The 20,618-nt window shown below is 39.7% G+C and overlaps 1 long non-coding RNA gene across 1 annotated transcript in view; it reads right to left on the reverse strand.

The window, feature by feature from the left end:
* Positions 1-8,641: 8,641 nt before the first annotated feature.
* The window catches only part of LOC125963449 (uncharacterized), a 50,157-nt gene continuing 38,180 nt past the window's right edge, over positions 8,642-20,618 (reverse strand). The window contains exons 2-3 of the long non-coding RNA XR_007475448.1: positions 11,932-12,058; positions 8,642-10,454 (exon numbers count right to left, since the gene is read on the reverse strand). This is a non-coding gene — a long non-coding RNA (uncharacterized LOC125963449). The remainder of the gene's footprint in view (positions 10,455-11,931; positions 12,059-20,618) is intronic.

The following is a 20,618-nucleotide window of genomic DNA, read 5'->3' on the forward strand; positions in this document are numbered from 1 at the left end:
TATCTAAAAAAGTGAGATAATGGTGCATGCCTCCTGGAGATCTTGCAAGGATGAAATGAACTGATATATAGAAAGCACTAAGCATCTATGTCATTTACTTTTAATTTTGTTTGTTACTTCATTTTCAGTTATTTTTTATTTAGGCTTAGCGAGTAAATTAACACTGATAGCACAGTGTGTTTCCCCAAATATCAAGTATGATATTTTGCATGAAAAAAAAAATGACACTTCAAGAGTATAAGTGTCATCCTATTGATTGCCAGAGAGAGTCCAGCTCACTGCCCGGCTACAGAGGCGTGATCCTCCTCTTTCAGGACCCTCTCACATTTTGCTCTTGGTCAAGAAGCTTTCCGAGTTGGATAGGATCAGCCTTTTGTCAAATCCATACAAGCCCCTGTGCTTTCCAGCAAAGCAGAAGGAGACTACGTGACTCTTTTCTCCCACAAGCACATGTTCAGTTTAGATGCAGCTGCTCCTCCAGCTCTGTGTATCCCCATCACCCACCCTACCACACACCATCCCTGCGCTCTTTAGATCAGCAGCTCAAATCTCTGCTGATGCGCACATCGCTTTATCCCCATAGCCTATGGCAGAGAGAAGGGGCAAGAATTCCTCTCCCTGTTGTCACAATGTAATTATTTCTTTTACAATCTCATTTCCCCTCATGACTGCCTAATTATTCCACAGTATAAGACTGGCCTTCCATGCCACTTGTCTACCACTGAGCCTTTTCAATTGCACCTTAAAAGTTATGGGGTTCTCTAAATCCAATCAAAGACTACCTCCTCAACGAGAAAACAGCATAGAAGGGGCTGCTTTCTCTGTTTTTAAAGTTTACAGTGAAAGGAGCCCCCTAGCCTTCTGTTAGTGGAAACATCACCCTTGGGCTATGATTCTTGATTCCTCTAAGATTGTGGTTCCACCTTCCAGGGAACAGATGAGACCACCCACAATGAACAAGGCTCAAATGTTCATGCTGATAACTTGGCTCTCTTTAGAATTCTGCATACAACTCAATCCATTTTCTGGAAGCTGGGGAAGTTGACTATTAGCCTACGGAATAGTTAGTTATCTACTGTTTAATTCTACAACTTGGTATCAATACCTGAAGAATAAGCATAGAAAAATGTGGTTTCTATGAAAATTAATTCTTGGTCTTTGTTGAACACTCAAAGCAAAGGGGAGTATTAAATATTTTCTGGATATGTTGTGTTTAAAAAGAGAATAAAACTTGTATATTCAGTGGCTCCTATGTTGGGGGGGTGAGTGGAATTTGTCATCAAGAGAAGGGAATGTTTCTTAATTAATCTTGGCAAAGGAAGAATGATGGGTAGGATTGTGATTACCTTTGCATTTCGGATGGCTTCATGGTGGTGCTCTGTAGGGTGTTGAAATTGAAAAGTACCTACTCTCAAAAGTCAAGGAAGTAAACATTGGCTGGGTTTCCTTTCGGGGCTGTCATTATACACAATTTTAAACCTTCCTGTGGCCCACAGAAGTCTGATAAATGGAGGATGGGAGTAAGAAGACCAGAGGCCACTGACGCACTGAGATCTCGGGCTGCCTCTCTATGTGTCAATTTACCCACCTATGAAAGATACGAAGTAATACATACTTTATCTTCCCCCAGGGATGTGGCTGCCCAATTTAATTAAGAACGTTGAGGTCCTTGTTTTAAAACAAAGTGTTACTAAAAATCCCCAAGATGGAAAAAAGAAGAAAGGATTTCATTATGACATCCCTCTGCTACTTGTGAGCGAAGGTACAACAGAGCTATTAGTGGCTATGGGAGAGACAAGGCCAGGACCAGTGCCACAGGCTCCACAGTTCAACCCATCTTCTGCCCTGGTTTGCTGGGAGCCTTTAGGCAATTAATTTAAGCACCTCACAGTTTAGCTTGTTCATCTGTAAAATGGGTATAATCATACTCACTACCTCACTCGTGTAGCATGAGGTGATTAATTAAAGATGTGTAAAGCTTTTGAAAACACAAAGTGGAATGTATGTGCTAATTAATATAAATCCAAAAAAGCACCACAGTTCAATTTTTAATTACCTATATATTTTATTAAAAATATATAAAGCACATGATAAAATTAACCTCTGTGTCAAAAATTACTTCCAGCCTGTGCTGTCTTGTTCATTCCTCAGCCAGAATGGCAGTAGCAATTTCCTAAACTAAAGTAATAATTTTATTCAGTGGTAGAAGTTCAACCATTATGACCAGGCCTAACAGGTGATTTACTGGGTCATAAAATAACATCTCCTAGTCTTGTCTCAATTTCCCCTGGTTATTATAAGCCCATTAATGTAACACTAGGATCTATTGCCAAAACATTATAATAAGATAACAGGAGGTTTTTTTTGTTTTTTGGGGGGGGGCGTTTTCTTGCAGTAGGAAGGCCTCTCACTGCTGTGGCCTCTCTCGTTGCGGAGCACAGGCTCAGGACGCGCAGACCCAGCGGACATGGCTCATGGGCCCAGCAGCTCCGCGGCACGTGGGATCTTCCCGGACCGGGGCACGAACCCGTGTCCCCTGCATCGGCAGGCAGACTCTCAACCACTGCGCCACCAGCGAAGCCCAGATAACAGGATTTTATTCCAACTTCATGTTAAAGGGTTTAAACAGTGAAAGTATGACTTTTCATTTAGATCTTTGAAGAGTAATCTGAAATAGTTCATAAAAAGGGAAAGATATTTAAAAAGTGGTTTTCAAGTCTGATTTAGAATTTAAAAAATCTAAAGGGGAAGGAGGAGGAAATCTACAGGTACCAATCCCAGGCTTCTAACCCTCAACAACCAGAGACAGCATGAAAAGGAAATGTTGTCTAGACCCCTTGCTTCCCCACAACAGAATAGATTACTTGACCATAACAATAAACATTTCTCCTCTCTGACCAACTCCAAGCTCATCCTTGTTTAATAATTAATGGTCCATGATTAGCAGATGCAAACTATTATATATAGGATGGCTAAACAATGGGGTCCTGCTGCACAGGGAACTATATTCAGTATCCTGTGATAAACCGTAGTGGAAAAGAACACACACACATACACACGCACACGCACACACACACATATATAAACTGAGTCACTTTGTTGCACAGCAGAAATTAGTACAACATTGTAAATCAACTATACTTCAATAAAATTAAAAATAATAAAAATAATGGCCCATGGGCATTCAGAATCTCAAGAAGAGGACAAGAGACCCAAAGTGAGGTTTTGGTTGTCATTAGCCTTTAGAAAATGATAGTACACCAGTCAGAATGGCCATCATCAAAAAATCTACAAACAATAAATGCTGGATGGGGCGTGGAGAAAAGAGAACCCTCCTGCACTGTTGGTGGGAATGTAAATTGATACAGCCACTATGGAGAACAGTATGCAGGTTCCTCAAAAAACTAAACATAGAACTATCATATGACCCAGCAATCCCACTACTGGGCATATACCCTGAGAAAACCATAATTCAAAAAGAGTCATGTACCACAATGTTCATAGCAGCTCTATTTACAATAGCCAGGACATGGAAGCAACCTAGGTGTCCATTAACAGATGAATGGATAAAGAAGATGTGGCACATATATACAATGGAATATTACTCAGCTATAAAAAGAAACGAAATTGAGTTATTTGTAGTGAGGTGGATGGACCTAGAGTCTGTCATACAGAGTGAAGTAAGTCAGAAAGAGAAAAACAAATACCGTATGCTAACACATATATATGGAATCTAAAAAAAAAATGGTTCTGAAGAACATAAGGCCAGGACAGGAATAAAGACGCAGATGTAGAGAATGGACTTGAGGACACAGTAGGGGAAGGGTAAGCTGGGACGAAGTGAGAGAGTGGCGTGGACATAGATACACTACCAAATGTAAAATCGATAACTAGTGGGAAGTAGCCGCATAGCACAAGGAGATCAGCTCGGTGCTTTGTGACCACCTAGAGGGGTGGGATAGGGAGGGTGGGAGGGAGACGCAAGAGGGAGGAGATATGTGGATATATGTATATGTATAGCTGATTCACTTTGTTATACAGCAGAAACTAACACACCATTGTAAAGCAATTATACTCCAATAAAGATGTTTTAAAAAAGAAAATGATAGTAAAATTTAAATCAGTCACATTAGCTTGTCCCTACTGGAAAAATACCCTATGATCAAGCCATGAAGACCAAGAACATGTGGTCCCTGCCTCAAATTAGATACCAGGTTGTAGAAAGACAAGATCAAAGATTTTATGAACCAACTTGAGGCTATTCTGAAAGCCACATGTAAAACAGTTATATGGAGTTAAACGAATGAAAGAATGGAAAAACAATTGAATAGGGGCATGTCACTGCTAAGGGAATTCAGAGCAAGGAAAAGGTCTCTTTGAAGAATTCTTGGAGGGTGGGTGACTTCAGTGGGGCCATAAAGAAAGGATGGGGTTGAGAGAAGCAAAGAGGCAATGAGGATAAAGCTGTGCGAGTGTCTGGGTGATCCAGAATAGGCACCGGGGACCAAGGGGAAGTGGGGAATGCACAGTTGGATTGTATTTTAAGATGAAGACAAGCCTCCAATACTATGGAGCCCCCTCTTCCGAGAACCATATTCAAATGAGCCTTTCCGGACGGTATTCCCTCATTCGATGAGTGTTCCCCCAGAGAATGTAGCATGGGTGACAGTGAGTGAAATTCACTTGTTTGCTTTTTTAGCACCAAACATGCTCTGTCCTGCTTGGAAAGTTGGCCCTCGCCATCCTGTTTGTTCCAGTCCAGACTCCCTTTCGTGCCCGTTCCCTTTTCTGCTGCTCACTAGCTTCAGCAGATACCAGAAACGCAATGTGTGGAACTGGACCAGCCCCAGGAAAACACCTGCTGCAACTACATTACTGCTGCAGCTTAAAAAATCACACCACCTGTCCATCTGGCACACACCCACGGTTTTTGGAAAAAAGAACAAATGGTTAAATGGGAGAGTGGTCCATATACCATTAAGCGAAGGATCTAATTTTACCAGAGAAAGTGTCTCCCCCTACTTCACATATAAGGAGGCCGAGAAGAAGAGAGGAGAGATTGAACCAGGTTCCTCCAGAGTTGGTTTTTTTAACAGCTTGATTATAATGCATATGAAACATTTTAAAGTTTGAGTGCTACCTATAAACCTGTTCCCTTTATGCTAATTGCTCTCAATAAAGCCAGGAAGAACTAAGAACTAAGTCTCTCAGGCCAGGACAAGTTCTAGCATGCCTGCTAGACACTGATTCAGAGTGCTAGGTCCTATCTGATAGGCTCTTTGGAAACAGATAGACAGCCTGATGGATAAATGATAAATAGACAGATACAAAAAATTAATAGGTAAATGATCTTGCAAGGAAGTCAAGATGATGGGAAACAGGATACGGTAAACAGTCTGTCATCACAGACACTTCATCAGAGAAAACCCTTTGAAGGGAGTAGACACCTTATTTCAGCCTACGTGATTCACCAGCACACAAACCTTCTGATATTTTTTCAACTGTAATCAGAAAGGCCAAGTGAACAGAAAAATGGGAACCCAAGTGAACCAGCTTGTAGTGAATCCCGAGAGGTCTACTGCTGCCAGTGAATTTCTTCTGCTTTAGCTGCAGTCTGCAAATGAGCTGAAGGCCAGGCCACACTTGCCCTGAACACCAAGGATTTCACAAGAACATCTTGTGGTGGCTCCTCTGAAGGCCACCACCTCTGACCTCTGCCTGGCTAAGGGAACCTTCCCTCTGTCTGCTTTTGCTTTCTGCTCTCCCTCTGTCACCAGTTGCTCCTACACTCAAGTCAAGGAGAGTGAACAACCTTAACTTTCTAGCAAGGGCTAAAAAAGCCTCAGCAGCCCTTCGCAGCTCTACACCTGGATTTGAAATTGCTGACGAGTTGCCCTCAAAGATGGGTGCTTAGTCAGGGCATCTGTAACACAGAGGGAGGGGCTCCAGAGCCTTCTTTTATCTAGCAAGCCTGAGGGAGTGTTGTTCACTTGGTCGAAATTCTGCCTGCTTCATGTTTAGCCTGTGCCCTCTTGTTGTATCTTAACTCTCCTTACAGAAATCCCCTTATGGACCCACAGTCGGAATATCTGCTAACTCGTTGACAATGCTGCATGCTTTTCTATGTGAATGGTAATTAGTGCAGATGATAAAAAACCAATTCCTCTGGCTTAAGCCACCAAACACTTGTGAGATGACATGATTTGTGGACTAGATACCATTGATTCTATCCAGACCATTCACACACTATCACAACAAGCAGGGTCAAAGCTCTTACGAAGGCCTTTGAGGAATTTGGCCCTAAAACATTGATTTATTAAAGGTTCTCTCTGTGCAGTGTTTGGAAAGCTAGAAGAAAGGAGAGGACTGTGTGTGTGCGTGTGTGTGCGTGCGTGTGTGTGTGTGTGTCTTTAGTGAAAGTTTCGGCACCAGCCACTTTTCCTGTGAGCAAATTCTCCACTAATACCTTTAGAGAAGAGGTAATTTTTCCAATGGTTCTTATGCCAGGACCCTGATTTCACACACAGAAGGAATGGGGCAATGGACCTATAAGAATTAGAGAAACAAATCACATGAATTTTAGGGTCATAAGAGAAAGGCAACTGATTATATCTCTCAGCAGTTCCATCAGAGTTTTGCAAACATTCAAAAGAGCTTTTGCACATCCTTGAAGATAAATACCACAAGAATTATAGTCCCAGAAAAGAGTTCTCCAGTCTTAGCTCCCAGACCTCTGGAAGATAGCCTAACTCGGAAAGACTGAGGGCATCTCTGAAATCTTTTATAGCTAAAGGTTAAAAAAGCATTGGAAATCATTTCTCTCCTGTTCTTTTGGAGGAGCAAGATATATACCAGCTTGTAGAAAATAATGATGATTTTCTTAATACTACTGCCTAGGTCATATTTCTAGGCAGACCACAGCAAAACTATTTGGAACTAGACTTCGTTTATTCGTAAAGCAACTTTCCGGCTTTTGTAAGATTTCTCCCTCTAACTTTACATTTGTTGAGAAAAGATCTCAATTTCTCACTTTTACAAATCTAATAGGTTAAAACATTTTTGTAATGGAGGAGTTACAACTTAGAAGGAACATTTGAAAATGCCGGGATTTCTCTGGGGCTGATGGAAAGCAGGAAATATTAGTTCTTCTCAAGCAGAAAAGAGTAAAATTCCCAATCACAGCATGTCGATTGCCTGGTCCTGCCATCTTTTCCCTGCACTTTACCCTCCTCTGAAAGCAAATCATGGATTTGATTCCTAAAGGAAATCCTAACCTGGATGATAATAGCATTACAGAACACTGAATGTATTTTTATTTTAAATTGATTAGCTTTCTTTGAAGGAAACAAATTTACTCAGATAATGAAATAAAGAAGAATAAAATGTGATAGCACCCTGGGAGTACAAATACCCCCAAACTAGGTCTAATACAGATATTGATTCCCATTATGTATAGTGTGGAAAGTAGGTGTGTCATCAGCAGTAATCAGGTGAGGGTGGAAGGGGTCACACTCAACAATGACCTTCAAGATAAAAATCATATATGGGAAAAGAAGCTGGAAACGAATGGATATGTGTACAGGTATAACTGAATCACTTTGCTGTACACCTTAAACTAACACAACATTGTAAATCAACTATATTCCAATATAAAATAAAAATTCAGTTAAAAAATAATAAAAGAAAACAGTGGAACAAAACACACAAAAAAATTTGTTCAGAAAAGAGCTGTAATAAAGCAATCCCTTCTTAATGTTCTTCTCAAGGGACTCAGTGCAATTTTCATCCCTAAAATGAATGATTTCATCTTCATTTAGCTCAGCAGGTTCATCTGAAGAATCAAGACCATAAAGGAAAATATTTGCCTATTTTTATCAGGATGGTTTCAGATTTGTACGTTCTTTTTTGTCCTGTACACTGAAAGCCGGAAAAGCACTGTAGGGAAATAAATATGTCTTCGGAGAAACAATTTAAGACCAATTGAACCTAAACTAATAGGACTAGGAATAATATTTTCATAGCTATTCAAACTGATTCTGAATCCCACGGGAAGTTGTAGATAATTCCTATCACATATCACAGCCATCTCAGCTTCTCAATGGTGGGAGGAAATTAACATTTATTCGGGATCTCCTATGTGCTAAACACTGTGCAGGCATTTTTTACTTGTGTTTAATCCCTACAACCAGAGCTGACATTCAGCTGGTCGGCTCCAATACAACATACAACTGGCTGGCATCCGGTTCAATTGGACAGACATCATTTCTGATTGGTCTGTGCCCTGAATGACCTTTCCAGAGTGCTTTTATTATTATCTTAGCATTTACAAATGAAAAAACTGGAGTTCGTGTGAATAAGTAACTTCCTGAGGGTCACACAGATTTTAAGGGGAAACGAGGATTCGAACGCAACCAATCTCGTCTTCTTTTGCCTCACTTATTTCTAGTTCATCTACTTCATGTTTTTACTTTGCTGAGAAAGTTGATCTTGGGTTTTGGTATCATTTGTTCCCAGTCTATTCTCAGGAACGTAAATAGTCTCACTTGAGTATATCCATAATTATTCACGGAAAGCCCTGTTCACAAAGCAATTGGCTCATTACACATATATGAGAGGGATTTTTTTAAGTATTTTTAACAGTATTGAGTATTTATTGAAGGCTCCTACAACATGTCAGTTGGAGTACATCTGCCAAGACCTCACTGTGTGAGAAACATTCATTTATCCGTTCAACAAACACAACGTAGTCTAGAAGCACTTTCTGTCTGGAATGAAAAACAAAACCAGAGTTAGAAGGAACTTCAAGGTTCCTCCTGTCTCATTAGCTATCTGGTGCTTCAAAATTTTATACAATATTCCAAACAAGGCCTTTTCAGCCCACATATGAATACTTGCAAAGCCAGAGAACTCATCTCTGGACAGCTGTGTCTGTTAGAAAGTTCTTGCTTATAGCTTTGTATCGTGAGCCTTAATTCGGAAAAATGTCAATACTGCTTCCTCCTGGTAACTCTTTAACTGTTTGTAGAAAAGACAATTTATCTTCAATTCCCATCAACCTTTGTCTTCTCCAGGATAAATGGCCCAAGTTCTTCAACCATTTCTTATATGGAAATTTTCAAGTTCCCTCATGATCCTAGCTGGTCTCCTTTTCGTGCATTCCAATGTGTATATTTCTCTCCATTAAAGTGTTCTGAACTAATTCAACCTTCCCTATTCAGTCTGACTACAACAAAACAGAGCCTTTTCTTGCAAAGTTGTCTGGAATATAGAACACACGTAGGTAAAAATACTTCAAAAGCATTACAAAGTAATACATCTTCAAATGCCAACCTGTACGGTAAAAGGTACAAATATTGGACCAAATTGTACCAAGGGATTCAAACCACAGAAGTCTTCCCAGAACAGCTGTGATCAAATATACCCCATGAGAGTCACAGAGAAGAGTGTGGAAAGCATTTTGCGTGGGATAAGAAGGTATATTATGTCACATCTAGACATCAGAAAGCAGATTTGCTCAACCAGGACAGAGGCTCCCTTCTGAAAATTCATGAAGACCGGCAGAAGGTGAACGGAAGAGCCTTTAGTGAGGAGATGAAGGCCAAAGAACGAAAATATGTTCACCCTCTCCCATTTGACAGGTAGTTTCCATATATTATTTCACTTAATCCTCATGCTTAACCTGTTGGGCATCCGAATGCATATTTTAAATGAGAGAAAACATAAGTTTTCTGGCTACAAAACCTTGGAATGTTCCTCCACATCTCATGGGAAGAGGGACCATTCATGGGGAGTTTTCAAATGCCAGTATGAACATAAAGAAGCTGTGATCTTGCATCTGTTTTATGATGACAGTGTGTTCCTGCTGGCACTGAAGGTGGTGAATATTTGGTGTTTTAGTCTTATTAAATTCACGCATGTAAAAGGGTGACTTAAGTACAATGTCTAGTCATTAAAAATTTTGGGTGAAAACGTATGCCTTGAATCAACAGGTGGTTCCTTTTCTGATCACAGTCCTGCAAGTGAAAATACACAAACAAGGGCTTCCCTGGTGGCGCAGTGGTTGAGAGTCCGCCTGCCGATGCAGGGGACACGGGTTCGTGCCCCGGTCCGGGAAGATCCCACATGCCGCGGAGCGGCTGGGCCCGTGAGCCATGGCCGCTGAGCCTGCGCATCCGGAGCCTGTGCTCCGCAGCGGGAGAGGCCACAACAGTGAAAGGCCCGCATACCGAAAAAAGGAAAAAAAACCACAAACAAAATACAAAAGTCATCCCAAAGGAGGTACGTCAGAGAATATTGTAGCTTTACTGTCTTCATTTTTCACTGGTGAATCACTTCGTTTCATGAAACACATGTATCCTATCAAGTTTCCAGTTTTTTCATGGAATATCAGCAATCTAGAGTCCTTATATGTGAAAATGGAAAGTGATCCTGGGGCTCATCCAATCCCACGGCATCTGCCAATAAGGGAACAGACATTAGAGACGTGACTTATCCAAGGTCACAAAGCCAGTTAGTGATATGCACAATGGAAGCACAAATCTCGGCTTTTGGACACAACAACTCTGCCACCTCCTAGGACCAGCATCAGCTGGACCAAACACAATGTGGTGTATCTTCAAGATGCCAGCACATCCAACTGAGATGTGGAAAAAATCCAGTCCCATCCAGTCCTGTTGATGTTTCTTCAACTGAATTGAGTTGTTCTTGACTAAATGAATCCCATCAACCAGTTTCTGAAACATTCAGACAAGACATAGATCGGCCATCCCATCCTTAGTCTTTGCTCATTTCTCTGGGAGTACATCTTGACATGGACTGAACAAAAATAAGAAAGATTGCTGTGTGGACACCCACATTGTCCAGAAAGGCTGAACTCTTATGTTTGGCTTCCTGAGGGTGAGAAGGTCATTCCTGTTAGGATGGTTAACCCAATTCTCACTAATGAATCCAAAACTCATATTTTCATTCCTCAAAGAAATAACCATGAAATCAGAAGCCCTAGAAGCTTGGGTCTCCTCAGATTGAAATGACAACGGCGCCTCTTTGTCAGCCTCTTCCTAACTTTAAAATCAGCCTGAAGATGAGCAAACGGGTCACAATGATACACTCACGCTCAGAGCGTGGGAGCTTTGGACCTTCCTGTCCAATGTAATCCTAAGAAAAATTTTAACAGCCCAAAACTCTCATGAGTTCTGTTGTGCCAGGTTTTTCAGACACACATGACAAGAACTGAAGGTACTAACTGAGTTTTGCTTGTTTCCTTCTTCATTTTCTTTTCATTTAAAACAAAATGTTTTTCATCTAAGGTAAGTATTTTTTCTTTCCTAGGCGCTTAACAGGTTTTAATTTTATGAAACATTGTGCAACCAGATACCTTAGGGAATAGTAATTAACTGGGATTATGTTTTCATTTCAGAGAATTCTAAATGAGAAGCCTAAACACTGATTTTGTCTGTCACCAAATGGGAAAACACAGCCGTGCTCATTGCTTAATTATATTCCTTTGCTTTCTATGAACCATTTTCTAATGATCTTTGCAATGTGCCCCTTGCTTAAGCAGGTCTTCCCCAAGACATGCAATGGATTATTTAAAATAATGAAAAAAGTTTACTTTTAATTTTGATACTTGTTTCAAAATTGTGTCTCCAATCCCCATTCTCCCCGCCAAGGTGGCCGCTATCCCCCAAAAGGGCAGAATATTCCTTTAACAAATATTTCTTGTGCATTTACTGTGCATTAGGCATTGTTTAGACCACTGCATGTTACAGTAAATGCAGGATTATTTTCCAGTTAAACTCCAGCTCATTTCAAAATGAGAATGAGATTGTGGTTACATGAGAATTGGTTAAATGAGAAGTGGTTAAACGAGAAGAATTGTGGTTACATCTAAATTATATACTAAGTTTGATTCAGGAAAAGAATGAAACTGACCTTGTGAGTTCTGGTGTGACATCTCTGCAAGGTAATAGCTAGCCCTAGAGTTCACCTTGATGCAAATTCCAGTTCTACCATTTACTAGATTTTGATCTTGGGCAGCGAAGTCTCCTTCTTTCCTCATCTGTAAAACAGGAACAACAATTTCTACCTTAAATGACTCCTGCAGCATTCAGTGAGATACTGATTCTTGAAATACACTCAATAAATGGCAACTATCATCTTCATCCTCATCACACACACAAAATACCAAGAAAACTGTCCAGCAGGACAAAAATAGCCACTGACCAGCAGTTCTGCCTGCACAGTGAGAAACCTCTGTTGGCAAACTTTGTTGAATAGATCTCTGTACACAGATATGTTACAATGGTCCCTTTATCTCTGGTCTATACCTCTGGCACTTTGCAACTAAAAGATCACAATAAAGCATTAATTTGGATAAATTCTGTAGAATGTCAAGAAATATTCATTAATAATGGATGTCTCCTATGGATGAATTTTTTGAAGTGCAGTTTTATTAATTTCAAGTTCACAAGGCAATAAAGCTAAGCTGGGATGATTTCTGTTACAAGTCCTTGGGGAGCCTGTTTTAATCAATAAATGGGAAAGATTTGTAGTTAATCTGTTCATTGCAACTCTCTATATTGGGTCCACTTTCATGATGCTTTAGGTCCTTGAAACAAGCTTTGTCTTCTCATTGACACTGTTAATTTGCCTTATCTATCCAGAGTTTTCTATACAAAGACACAGTTCATCCCGATGCCTGTCTGAATTTTAACACATTTTTTCTTAGTGAAGCCCCGAGTCTGGTCTCTGTACTAATAAGAAGACAAGCAAATTCCAAAGTGATTTTAACCAATTAGAATAATTATCTCACGATGGCATGAAATTTCCTCATTTGTGGCCTCTTGAAAGGAAATACATGTGTTAGCCTTGGTGTGGAGAGATTTGCACGGAGGGAAGGAATAAAATAAATACCCTTTAGTTGAGCAGTCATTGACTCTCCTAATGGAGTTTGGTGGCTAGACTTTCAGGAAGTTCATAGGTTCAGACAATTCAAGTGAGTCTTTGAAAAATGGGCCAAATGACTGATGTCCAGTGTAGAATGGAAACAATAATGTACTAACAACAAATCACTCTTATCTACTCATTAATGTGGGTCCCCCCCAAGGATTTCTAATAGTCCATATTGCCAGTTTATATTGGGTTACTAATTTGGTTGTTATGTGAAAGTTATGAAAAGGCATTTATTCCAATAAGTCTTTTTTTCATGTAGTTATAAATAAAAGCACACGTCCACCAAAAAGGCAAACCATTTCTGTGAAATATGAGCATTCACCGTATTCCTTACCCCAGATTTCTCTCCACACTACTGCTACCAAAGGCTTCGGTCATCAAATAACCCCAAGTTCAAAACCATTTTACTTTGTTCTCTGTTTCTCCCTTAAAGTTTTGTTCTTTCTTCAGAGGAGAAAATCTCTCTATTTGTAGTTTTCAACTTGCAGCATAGGGATAACTTTAGTGAGACACAGAATAAGAAAAATATTTTGCAATCCTATAACATTATGAAGTTTACAAGTAATTGCACATAAATCATTTCACTTGATAGAGTCATTCAGAAAAGACCCACTTGACTACTGCAGTTCAAGGTCTAGTGTGAGGCACTGGAGATGGTGAAAAGAAAGTAGTCTCTATCCTCAAAGGGTTTACAGTTCACCCTTGTGGCAGATGGCATATTATCAATCTATCCATGTATGGGAAGGAGGTTAAGGGACTTGGCTTAAAGTCACACAGCTCAAAAGCCAGAACTGGAGTTAAAACTGAGGTCTTCCTTCACTAAGAACTCTGTTCATTCTATTCTATAACGTTACACCTCCCTGCTCTCCAAGTGGAGGGATTTTCTCTGCCTCTCACTAATGGAAACCTTTCACATCTGGTCAGCGCCAAGAATTTGATGGGAACTTAATAAGGATTCAACACAATGGAAGTTTCTTCTGCACAAGACCTGGGTGATGTTTTTGCTCTGAATCTATTTCAGGCCCACAGCAGTATCAGCTATATGCTACGTGTAAAGAGTTTTGAGTTTCTTTCTTTTGAGAGATGTGAAATGCAGTCTGGGATTATTTTAATTTTTCTTTCTTAAGCCCAAAGATGAACTATTCAGGGGTCTCTCCAACCTTAAAGATTCATTTTGGTTTTCAATAATTTGTGTAACCTATGAGTATAGTGTATGATGTCATTTTCTTTTGTTGCAGGTGCAACCCAGGGGACCACTTATTGCAAAAGATGTAATTTCTTGCATAATACCTTGATAACATGTTTTGCCTGCCTTAAAGATAAATACTAATTATAACAGCTAACACAATAATAAATTAAAAGAAAAGGGGGGGCTATTTAAAATTTGATTGTAGGTGCCCTATTTTCTAATTTGGCAGATTTTTGATATTTTTAAGCCGAATGGCTAAGTTGTATTTCTCCAAATAAATTCAGATGAGAGCATATTGCCCAAGTCAAATAATGATATCCTAAAGACAATTTTATATAGTACTTAACGTATATACATGAATTTGAAGTGCGAAATTAAAAAATAAAATTGCTTTTTCCCCTCCAGAAAAAGAGCTTTGAGTTTCTTTCAAGTTTTTGTATGGTGCAAACAGGAGGAAAATACTTAAGTCATGTTTCTCAACAAGGTCCTACTGTATAGCACAGGGAACTATATTCAATATCTTGTGATAAACCATCATGAAAAAGAATGTGTATATATGTATAACTGAATCATTTTGCTGTACAGCAGAAATTAACACAACGTTGTAAATCAACTGTACTTCAGTAAAATTGAAAAGTTAAAATTAAAATAAAATCGTGTTTCTGCCTTAACTATGTGGATTTTAATAGGCAGTGGGTATTACTTGACTTTGAAACATCTACTCTTTCATCTGTGAGAGTAAATATGATAGCCATTGTCATATGCTCAAAAATTATTTCATTTCTTTTTAAGGGGTTGGGGGGAAGCGACTTGCTCTTTCATCTGCCCATAGAATGATTATCCAGGGAAAGATTCGTATCTAATCAAGGGAGTAAAGGGAGCATCTCATTAATTTGAGGAAGCCCAATAGACACAATCTTAATTGTACTGCAAAGAAAATAAAGATAGTGTTACAGAAACAGGAAGTAACTGCTGTGTTCCATAAGCCAATCTGTCACAGAAGCACATTAAGCAACAGGAACTCCTAAGGTACAATAATTATCTTCACAAGTCAGGAACTCTCCAACATGCTCAGCCACCCCTATGGCTTTAGTTGGAATTTTTTCCTTTTTGGAAAAATGGCGTTTCCCAGCTGAGTGGTTGTCACTTTAAAGGTGTCCTTATTGCCTTTATTTTCTCTTACATTTGTAAGTGTGGTGGGATATACTCTACATTCTTCAAGACTTTGTGCCCTTCCTGATTCTTTCCACTGGGACCTTTTCAGCATCTGGTTCACAGCATCTCCTGTTCTCACTGTAATCTCTCTGATACAGATAAAAACAAAAGAACGGAAGCAGTACAGGAAAAGAGCTATCTAAATAGACCTTCAGAACATCTTGATATTGTGCTGAAATAACTTCTGCTGCTGGACCCAGCTCTAGATGCAAGCAGAGGAGTCAGTTACTAAGAGCACGTCTTCTTTTGAGGGTGGTTACAGAGTTGGAATGGGCAAGGAGAGCAGAAAAAGCCGCACAGACAGTTGAATGGTGATGGCCCTTGTGGAAAACAGATGGACAGGGAAAGTTACACCTTGTCCAATATGGCAGCCACCGGCCACATGTGTTGGAGTGTTTGCTATATGGTTAGTCTAAAGTGAGACAGGCTGTAACTGTAACAGGATTTATATCAGAAAAAAAGAATGCAAATACCTATTAGTAAATTAATATTGATTACATTACATGTTTAAATGATGTATCCATTATGTTGTGTTAAAGAAAATATATTCTTAAGATTCATTTATTTCATTTCACTTTTTTAATGTGACTACTAGACATTTAAATTGCATATCTGCTCACACTGTAATTCTATTGGCCTTCACTCTATACACTGTGTAATTTGGCTTATCCTTACCCATCTTAAAAAAAATAATAATACATTTGAGGTGTAGAAAATAGACACATTTCACTGAAAAATTCAATCTTGACTGAGAAGTCCCAAAGGGCAAATGGAAAACAAAGGATTTTTACGTTCACGTTCATTCAGGCTTTTTCTTCCTACCAAGTAGAAACGACCTCTTAAACACTCTAAGGAAAGTTGTTGTTGAAATGGTTTCTCTCATCCTGAATGAAATCAGAAAGACACTCCAAATCTTGAGACAAGCTCAACTCTTACAGAATTTCTATCTTACATTTACAGATCCAGAACATTCCAACAACTAACTGAACTTGATGGTGAAGAGACAATCTAAAATGAACCATTAAATATTGAAAATGCCATTTCTAGATCAAGTTATCACTTAACTAAACCCTATTCCCCATGGGGCCATTGCTATTTCATCTTTGGACCATGTGGAAAGATGACAGAATAATAATTCTCAAGGCATTTTGACCCTGCTGGGATAGTTTGAGAAAGGAGCTTTTCTCACTCGGATGTCATATAGAAGGACATCAAGGCACTTTCATTATAATTACTCTGTAATATAGCTTTGGTTCTAATGAATGACGTTGGAAATGGTCATCACAGTAATTTGTAGCTATCAGATTTCCATCAAAGAATAAGACAGATACAGAAGTCTAAAAATCGGAAAGGGAATCAGTTACATATTTGCTTGATTACAGGTCACAGAAAAATCTGGCATAAAAAGTATAGGGGATTAGGGCAGTGAAACTACTGTATATGATACTATAATGGTAGATACATGTCATTATAAATTTGTTAAAAGCCACAGAATGTACAACACCAAGAGTGAACCCTAATGTAAACTATGGACTCTGGATGATGATGATGTGTCCATGTAGGTTCATCAATTGTAACAAACGTACCATCTGGTGGGGATGGTGATGGTAGGGGAGGTTGTGCATGTGTGTGTGTGGGGGCATCTGAGAAATCGCTGTGAACCTAAAACTGCTCAATAAAATATTGTCTAGGGGCTTCCCTGGTGGCGCAGTGGTTAAGAATACCCCTGCCAACGCGGGGGACACGGGTTCGAGCCCTGGTCCAGGAAGATCCCACATGCCGCGGAGCAACTAAGCCCGTGCGGCACAACTACTGAGCCTGCGCTCTAGAGCCCGCGAGCCACAACTACTGAAGCCTGCATGCCTAGAGCCCATGCTCCGCAACAAGAGAATCCACCACAATAAACTCGCGCACCGCAACGAAGAGTAGCGCCCAGCTCACCACAACTAGAGAAAGCCCGTGCGTAGCAATGAAGACCCAACGCAGCCAAAAATTAATTAATTGATTGATTAATTTTAAAAAACAGTAACTATTTAAAATAATAATAATAACAACTAAAATATATATATACCAAAATTTTTTACTATATAAATGAGTATATTATATACGGTATGTCTATATACCAAAAAAATGTTAGGGGCTTAATATTTTCCTCACATAACCAGAAATCTACAAGTGGACTCTGCATAGCTGGTGTAACTGCCCTGTGCTGCCGTTAGGGATCCAGGCTCTTTCTATATATCTACTCAAGGACATGTAGCTGGTAGATCTTCATCCTCATTTTCATTACCTTCTGGCTGTGAGACAGCTGCTAAACATCCAGGTGTTTCCCTGTTTCTGGGAGGAAGAGCATGAAGCAGTAGTTCCTGTTTCAGAAAAACAAAAGCCTTCCCAGAAACCCTCAGTTTCGTGTCTCACTGGCCAGAACTACGTCACATGACCAGATACAAGGGAGGGCGAAGAAGTAAGTGTTTTTAGCTGGTCTCATTGCTACTCTAAACAACATCAGGCTTCTTTCACTGAGGAAAAGGGGATGCACTTTGGGTGGGTATTAGCAGTCCCTGCCATAGGGGGATCTGGAGAGTTTCTCAAATCAACTTAGACATAATGAAACTCAAACAACTGATAACATTGACCTTTGACAAGTTTGAAAAAGCTGAAGAAGTAAAGCCTACTAACTCTCAAGAAGCTATCACGTTTATAAATCCGACTAGAGGCAAATTGGACGGAGAACTGTTTGCTGACTGATCATTAGAAATCAACTTTGTTGATAATGATGTTTTTGTAATAACTGTATTTGAAAAATAATGAGCTGCTCTAATAATAATCAGAATAATATTAAACAAATAGTATTTGACTATAAAATTCGTCCAGGAGTTCAATGGTGAGGAAAACAATTTGGAAGAGAAAAGATTAAAGAGAAAGAATTTATTTGAGTCCTCATTTTCTGTGAATACTGTCTTCCAAATGGTGTCTCTAATTTAACCATCTTCCCCCAAGGAATATATAAATAATCCCTTCCAGTCTGGTGATTAGAAAGGAGTCAGTTGAATCACAGAGAGACCAGAGATATTGTCAGCCTACCAAGAGGAAGTGACATCTCCCAGCCAGTCATTCATTTTGGGGGGTTATGAAATGTGCCCTTTGAAATGGGATATGGAGTAGAATGGAATGGGATGGGACAGAACCGAATGCAATAGAATAGAATAAAACAGAACAGAATAGAAATGCACCATTGGCAATAAGGGTGGTATTGTTCTAAGAAACTTGTTTTGGTTATATATGCATGTGTGCACTGGACACAATGTAAAGTGAATTTCTTTCTGTGGCTGTGCTCAAGAAAGTTTGAAAAGCCACTGTCTTAGCAGTTTCAGAACGGCTAAGAGCCACCATCAGCATAGGTCACCAAAAAGAAAATAGAGTCTTAAACACAGCCCAAGAACCAAAACAAGAAACAAGCCTCAAAAAATTGAAGCCAAACGCAGAGCAGGGCCACCTCCAGACCAGTGGAGCACGTAGAAAGCCACACGAATAGCAATAACGAATGACTATTGGTAAAAAGGGTGGCCTATTTTTATCCTGTCATAATTATCTTAATTCATGGTCCTTTGGAGATGATGTGACACTGGAGAACAAGGGACAAGTGGTAGATAAGAAGAGAACAGACCAATCTGAAAAGACTTCAGAAAAGCAGGAAGACTGATTCAGACCAGCCACTTATGAGAGGCGCCACCCTAGAGAGAAAAGTATCAGCAGTTCAACAAGACAATGCTTGCAAAAGTCATATGTAATCAGCTGTGTTTATATGCCTAAATTAACAGTGACGACCCTGTGTTGCTTTTATTATTTGCGGGTAATTACCTTTGTTGTTTTCTAAAGTCACAAGTTAAAGAACATTGTCAGGAACGTTTAATGAAAATGCCTGATAATGGTAGACACAATTCCAGAATCTGCCATAGGAATGAATGTACAGTCACCAAGGGCTCCATCACCGGCCCTGGTACTGATCACTTTACAAATGGCACCCACACAGGAAGTGGCCCTGGACCAGAACTGTATGTGGTCTGCATAAGCCATGTGAGTGCTCCAGAAAGCTTAATGATCAGGTGCCCTAAAGCAATCTTCTGTAAACATTGGTTCAGTGTTTATTTCGGTGAGAAACTGAGCACTGTGAAATCTTCTGCCTCCAGACTCACATACCCAATCAGCAAAAGCAAACCTGTACAGTTAGGCAGACCCACACCTTGAAGCCAGTTTAGGCACCATCTAAGTCTTCCAACCAATATCGTACTCCCCCAGAGAAGAGTTCTAGAAAATATAGTTGTCTCCAGCTCAATCATATTTCTAGTGATTAACTTCCTCTGTTAGTTGGGTGCTGAACCCCACCTGCTCCTTGATCTCTCTCTGAACATTTCCACAACCTGAGTAATGGCCCACATTCTAGGTTTTGTTGGAAACAGGACAGTTATTGATGAGGGAAGAAGTGATTCCAACATCTGAGCCTCAAAGATCCACAGTAACCCTTCTCACCAGCATCACCAAGGCAAAAGAGGTAGCACCACTATCTCCCCTTTTCACATACTCTGCCCTGCTGGGATCTCTTTTCCTTTTGATGTTTGCTTGACCAAACCTTAGCTGCATAAAAATGTTTAAGCGTTAGAAAGGGCAAACCATGATTTGTAGAAAGCCCTTAGCTGTTACCTTCCTTGAGAAGCTATACTTCCTGAAATAAGATAAAAGCCTCTTTAAAAATCTGGAAAAGTATAAAACTATTTAGGTAAATGCCTAAATGAACTTTAGAAAAAAATCAATGCTAATGCTAAGAAATATCTTTGTCAAATTCATGGCAATTGAATCAAATTTGTCTACTGTTTTGGACAATTACTCTTTCTGTGTGTTTAACCATCCAGCCTCCTCCACACCACATGTGCCCCAGCCATTTCTCCAGGGTCCTGCTCATCCTCTGCTCTGATTTAACTCTGGTCAAGCTGCCAATCAAATACTTAAAGCCCTCACCACAGGAACAGACCAATGACAGTAGGGGTCTATCACTGAGATTGTTTGAACTGAAACCTCTTGAGTCAAAAGGTAGATAGATGTGAATTGGAGACTGCTGGTGGCTACCTTCTCGATTATGAGCAGAAAACCATCTGAAATAGAAGAGAGTAAGGGCAACTCGGAGTTACAAGGAAAGAAAGAAGAAAGAAAGAAAGAAGGAAAGAAGAAAGAAAGAGAGAAAGAAAGAAAGAAGGAAAGAAGAAAA

This window comes from Orcinus orca, chromosome 2 (assembly GCF_937001465.1).
Source record: "Orcinus orca chromosome 2, mOrcOrc1.1, whole genome shotgun sequence".
NCBI lineage: Eukaryota > Metazoa > Chordata > Mammalia > Artiodactyla > Delphinidae > Orcinus > Orcinus orca.